The sequence below is a fragment of the Anastrepha ludens genome, chromosome 6, assembly GCF_028408465.1.
Source record: "Anastrepha ludens isolate Willacy chromosome 6, idAnaLude1.1, whole genome shotgun sequence".
Taxonomy (NCBI): Eukaryota; Metazoa; Arthropoda; class Insecta; order Diptera; family Tephritidae; genus Anastrepha; species Anastrepha ludens.
The window spans coordinates 84,708,668-84,715,958 of NC_071502.1; positions in this window are offsets into that span (position 1 = coordinate 84,708,668).

Sequence of the window (7,291 nt, forward strand, 5' to 3'; positions counted from 1 at the left end):
GTCAATAAATTTGTTTATTATTAGGTGCGCAACTAAGTTTTCGCTGTTTTTGATGAAAATACAACTTTGTTCCGAAAAAATGGTTACAAGTGAATTATTGAAAGTATTGCCCATCGCTGGCTACTACTTTTTCCCACCTTTCTGGTAGATCTCGTATACCGTCGGGGTGAGCTGTTCATCTTTTGAGGCTAACTATGGATCAAGCCATTTTTTGATGTCTTTATATGAGTGGAACTGCTGGTCAGATAGACCATGTGCCATCGATCGAAACAGGTGATAATTGGACGGCGCAATATCTGAAGAATATGGCACGTGGGGCAGGATTTCCCATTTAAGTGTTTCCAGCTAAGTTTTAACGGGTTTAGCAACGTGAGGCCATGCTGTAGAACCACTTTTTCATGCCTCTCCGCGTATTGCGGCCGCTTCTCGCGCAGTGATCGGTTCAATCACATCAAGTGAAGTCGATACCGATCTCCAGTGATGGTTTCGCTGGGTTTTAATAGTTCATAATAAATAACACCAACTTGGTCCCACCAAATACATAGCATAACCTTCGCAGCGTGAATATTCGGCAGAGGCGAATTTTATTTATTTATTAGAAATATTGTATTATTTTAATACACTGCGAAAGGCACTAGTAGCTAAGACCATCGACCTTAAAAAAAGATAGGAAAACTACTTTTCGGCCTTTTACTTCGATTTTGACAGCGAAATGAGTTAAAAAACCACTCTCACTGCCACGTCTGGTCGCACCTTAAGGGGGCAGATACCTGTAAAATTGCGAAAAAGAATTTTTTTTTTTTCATAAAATGTTAATATAATCCTTTAAGAATATGTCAAAACAATTTTAGAACGTTAATTTAAGTATTTCTTAAATTATAGATCGTCAACCGTCACGACTCTATTCTTTGCGTTCGAGAGCTGGGAGAGGTATAGTTACGTTGTATTCAAACTTTAGAGGCGTTTTTCTCAAAACTATATTTTTCGAATTGGCGTACACGATAACTCGAAAAGTTATTGACCGATCTCCCTGAAATTTTGCACACATCTTTTTTATGATATTACTTTCTATGTGGCGGCCGCCGTAGCCGAATGGATTGGTGCGTGACTACCATTCGGAATTCACAGGGAGAACGCAGGTTCGAATCTCGTTGAAACACCCAATTAAGAAAAACATTTTTCTAATAGCGGTCGCCCCTCGGCAGGCAATGGCAAACCTCCGAGTGTATTTCTGCCATGAAAAAGCTCCTCATAAAAAAAATCTGCCGTTCGGAGTCGGCTTAAAACTGTCCCTCCATTTGTGGAACAACATCAAGACGCACACCACAAATAGGAGGAGGAGCTCGGCAAAACACCCAAAAAGGGTGTACGCGCCAATTATATATATATATACTTTCTATGTGAATACAAGTTTCAAAAATTTTTCGAAAAAATAATTTTTTCGAAACAAAAATAGTGGAAAATTCGCCCCAAAGTTCATTTTTTTTTTTTTTGAAGCATTTTATTCCGCGATTTTTTTTTTCATTTTTGGTTTTTTGTATTCAGGTCACTGACTCCGATGCTACAATGCCCGCGGATTAAGAAGTCCCGCTGTGACTTTCCTGGAAGAATTGAGTGTACATCCACCATTTGAAATGATTAAAATAAAAACAAAAAAATGTTATATTATTTTAATGTATAAATAAACTGTATGCCAATTTAGAAAAAAATATATTGACTTCTTCATTTTAAATAATTTTAATGAAAGTCAGTGAAAATATGGCCGTTTACAGGTATCTGCTCTCTTAAAAAAAAAATAGGAAATAACTTGTCCAAACTACTTTTCGGCCTTTTACTTCGATTTTGATAGCAAAATGAGTTAAAAAAGCACTCTCACTGCCACGTCTGGCCGCACCTTAAAATGGGGTTCTTTCTGCATATCAACTTACATCTTAAGAATGTTTCTTTTCTTTCATGGCATCCACTTACAACAATCAATCAGTTTCGCTATCTTAGTTTACATGTGTATATATGTACATATGTATGTATGCATGCAACTGGCGAAACTGTAAAACCCTGTTATTGATTTCGACTCTTCTTCACCACACAATCCCCGTGTATGCAGGTCATACAGTACCACCACAAGCTCAACGATGTATTTATAGAACTTTGGAAATATTTACGGACATAAAATATATATTAGATACATACATATATATTTATGTTTTATGTTTATTAGAGCGGGTCGATTTAAAAATCCATCATTGCTCTGTGAAAATCATATTATTGGGATCAAAATAAGAAACTTTGGCGAAGGAACCATACCTCTAAAACGAATTCTGATGTCCCTCAATTTGGGTCGAACGAAAAATCCCACTTTTACCCATTTAGAGTGCTCCAATCGAGTCCAAATGTATGACCGACCCCCACTAACTTTGGACGGCCGATCCCCCATGCCAGTGGCACACCCCCTGGAACTCCCCTGGGGGGTTCCCCATATAATCATTTCAAAATATCACCATTTTTGGCCTTTACATGAGAAAAGAAACTAAAAAGTTCGACCCAAATTGGGGGACATCAGAATTCGTTTTAGCGGTATGGTTCCTTCGGCAAAGTTTCTTATTTTGATCCCTATAATATGATTTTCATAGAGCAATGGGCGATTTTTTTGCCTCCCCACAAATCGACCCGGCCTAATGCTTATAGTTAAAATAGTCACTCCGAAAATACTGCTAAGACCTCAAATCACTTGAGGCTAGAGACCTGAGATCATCTTAACACTTCCTTCAATAAATCAATGGTTCAGGGAGCAGTTTGACATGAGGCATCGTCCTATTGAAATAAAAATACCAGATTATGTGAATGCACTTTTCGGAACACACATTTTTGGATAGCAATTGATATTGATAATTCAACCTAATTTCATTTTATACGAATATTGTAGAGAAACTCCAAGGTTGGGATATTGCCTCAAATTCTATACAAAACCTTTTTTTATATAAGAATGTATGTATGTATGCTTGCCTCATTTTTCAGAACAGCAGACTTACATACATACATATGTACATAAGTGTGTAAGTAATATTGTTGGAGAAGTTTGAGTGATTCTTGCATACATTTCATTTTAATCGTCGTAAACGACCAGCTTGGTTTTTGGAACGAATTCGAGTATTGGAATGTAAAAGGGCATATTTTTTGCCTACATAGAACAGAGCACAAAAAACTGCGAGTATGTTTCTAACTTTGTCTGGCATACGCATTTTCTACTATTTTTAAACAGAATTTTCTGCAAATTTCACTGAAAACGTCATGAAATATTTTTTTTTTCAATGAAATTAAAATTAAAATTTTTTAATCAGATTTTTCCGAAAATTTTATTGAAGTCTTCATAATTTAATTTTTTATATAAAATTAAATGCATTTATTTATGAAAAATCCAAAAATGTTTACCAAAATTTTAAATTTGTTTTCAGCATTTACTGAAAATTTCACAGAAGTCTTCATAAAAACAAATTGTTTTTACTTAAATGAAATGAATTTATTTACAAAAACTAAAAGACTTTGATCAAAATTATAAATTTTTTAAACAGAATTTTCGGAGAATTTCACTGAAGTCTTCATGAGTTTTTCCAATGAAATCAATAAATCATTTTTTTTCAAAATTTTTAATTTTTTTTTTAAACTTTAATTTCTTTTCACGAAATAGTAGATGAGATAGCAACAAGTGCAAAACCGCTAAGCACAATATACAACGAAATGGACGACCACATGAAAAGGCAAGTGGAAACTAGGTGGACTAACCTGACCACATGCAAAACAGCAAAAGTCATGTGTAGAACTAACGACAAAAAACTGACTCAATTCGTACTTACGCTCTCGCGAAAGGAATGCAGAACTATCATAGATATGCTAACAGGTCATAATCTATTGGCTGCACATGCGTAGAAGATAGGGATTGCTAACACGGGCAAATGCAGAAAATGCAGAGAGGATGTTGAGGAGACTTTAGAACACCTTCTGTGCGTGTGTCCGGCATTATTAGAAACGCGACTAAGATGCCTGGGAGCCCCACTGTTTGAGGGTCTGGAAGGCGTCTCAAAAGCGAAGCTCCCAGCCCTACTTAGATTCGCCAAAAGCGCTGACATCCAACATGATGTCTACTTTAGATATTCATAGAGGTCGGTCTCCATCTGGTATCGCTAGGGACCAAAAGGTCTATGCGTGGCTAATTGCCAATCATGCTAACCTAACCTAATTTCTTTTCATTAGTTTCTGAAAATTTCACTGAAATCTTCATAAATAATTATTTTGGTTTTAATAATATGAAATACATTTATTTTAAAATAATTAAAAATATTATCACATTTTTAAATAGAATTTTGTGAAAATTTCACTCAAGTCTTTAAATTATTATTTTTTAAATGATAATTTTTAATTACACTATTTATTATGAAATAGAATGCATTTATTTATAAAAAAGCAAAACATTAATAAACAAATTAATTAAAACAAATAATCCAGCACAATTTGGGCTCGGTGCGATGGCACGATATCATCATGCAAAATCCAAGAATTGTTTGCCCACTTTTCCGGCCGTTTGCGACGTACAGGCGGTACAGCATCTCTCGAACGCTTCAAACGCTTCACGTACTCATGGTGCACTACGCCTTGGCAATCTAGGAAAACAGTCAACAACAACTTCCCAGTACTTTTTGATCATAGGGTCCAAAAAGCCATTTCAGCCCTCGCTCAAGTTACTTCGCTGCCGTGTCCAAAAGAACTGATTGGATGAGTGTGTTACCGAGTCCCAAACTTGGTAGCCTATCACCCTTGCTTCAAAGTTATTATTTTTGTCGTGTTATCAACATCGCCACTGTTCGTACAACTTTAGCGAAATACTGCGCTTGTTACGGATTGCCAAAGGTTTGCGCGAATTTGCTCACTCCGTCAATCATAGCGGTATAAGTACATGTAAGTGTGTGCAAAAAATGCTCGTAAGTAGAGCAAAAACATAAAAGAAAATAAATTATTTCAACAAAGTGAAATAGTACCCTAGAGCCGATTTAAACGATGCTTGTAAATTTCCTTAAAAGATTCTAATAGAAATATTCCATATCTTAGTTTCCACGTTCTAAGGCATTCTAAAGGGCTCCTCATAGTTCGAGTTTTCTTTGCCAACATCTGCAAAATAAATGCCAAAGTAAAGAAAAAATATATTTTTGCCAAAAGTACGCAGCTGTGAATGTATTTATAAGTAGACAACTTTGCATTCTCACAATTAGAAGTTACATAAGTATTTCAATACACTTATACATATAAAATTTTAAAGAATGTGTTTGTAAAATTCCAGAGAAAAAAGTCAGCTCCTCCCAAGAGTATTCACCGGAACCGCCACCACATTCCCATACGTACATGCATATGTAGATTTGTTTGAATGCTTGTGCGTTCTACTTGTCATGGTTAAAATATATATAAAAAAGAGAGTACATGTGGTTTATAATTTCACATTAGTTGTTTTACTTTGAAAATTTAATATACTCGTAAATCACCGGATACGCCTTCAAGTCTGTGGAGAGGGTTGCTAAATGTAGAAAATATGTACGTACAGTATTTGTACAACGAATTACGAACGATAAGAAAATATTACCAACTCTAACTATGATGAGCAATAAAAGCGAAAGTATCAATTGTTTGTTGAAAAAAGTTAAATTTTATTTATTGTTTACTCAATTGACCCTCGGCAGGCAATGGCAAATCTCCGAGTGTATTTCTGCCATGAAAAAGCTCCTCATAAAAAATGTCTGCCGATCGGAGGGTGTAAGCGCCAATTATGCTAAATATGTATATAAGTATATATATACTCATATTTACATATATGAATTTAAAATATTTTTATTAGACCACTTTCGTTCCTGCCTGTTAGGCACAAATTTTGGCGTAGATTTTAACAAAGTTGTTAATAGACTCGATTTTAGAAATAGTCAGTTCAGCTAAGGTTTGAAGTTCACGCAATGGATGCATTCATAGCATAATTGAAATTGTTCCAATGCACATGAATTTTATCCGATAGACTAGACGCAGAAGTCAGATCAAGGAGAGGCCTGCCCGAAAATCAATTCTGACTTAGAAATGGGAAGTTAACGTTGCATGCAGTCTCTTCAGCAATGCAGCTCAAAACGAATGCAATCGGCGTTACCAGTTGGATAAATGGGACCAATGAGTACTGCCTGATTATCACCCTAGACGTCAGAAATGCATTTATCTCCTAAACACTCTAGAGCGAATTGGAATCTCCACTTACCTGAGTAGAATAATGCGCAATTACTTTGATGGCAGAATTCTGTGGTACAGTACATCAAAGGGGCAAAAAGAGGTCGAAATAACAGCCATTGGTTCTCGGGCCATTGCTGTGGAATATAATGTACGACGGTGTTCTCCGTGTTAGGATTCCAGAGGAACAAAGATAATTACGGCGGTGGTGACGGCTAAAAATTTAGCCGAGATCAGCAACAGCGCGATCCATGCAGTTCTGACCGTGGAATCTTAGCTAGCAATAAACAAATTAGAAATAGCGCCACAAAGGACCAAAGCCGTCCTTATATCTAGCCGAAAAAAGCTAGAGCAGGTCGAATTGGGAACTTCAATATATCAAGAGTTTCCGCAATCAAATGCCTGGGAATAATAATAGATAAAAGGCTGTTTTTCAAGGCACACCTCGAGTACGCCTACAAGATCACATCCACAACTGTCACAGCGCTATCGAGCCTGATGTTAAACGTACGAGAACCAAAACAAAATGGCAACCAGGTTCTGGCTAATGTCGTGAAAAGCCATATTTTGTATGGTGCACCTAATTGGGCGAACAATACCCAGTATGTATTATATTTTCGAGGACTACAATCTACCTCCCGGTTGTGCCCATTCATTGTGCATTCAAAATGTTGTCCGGCATGTACCCGCTAGACATACTAGCAATGGACGCTGCCCAAATAGCGAGAACACAGAGGCCTATCCGCTCGTCTTCTCGTGTAGTGTTACGAGAAAACTGCATCTATGAGTGGCAAACGCGGTGGGATGACACCAAAATAGGGGTTGGATGCATAAATGTATTCCCAACCTTGAGGTTTGGCTAACCACAGGCTGGTCACATGAAAAAGTGAACTTCTACCTGACCCAGTTATTCAGTGGTCATGGCTGCTTCAAAGCATACTTATACAAATTCACCCGCGACAATAATCTACCACAAAGCATATGAAAAATAAAAAAGTGAAATATATCAAAATGGCGCAAGTTCCTACCAGGCATGTTGGGA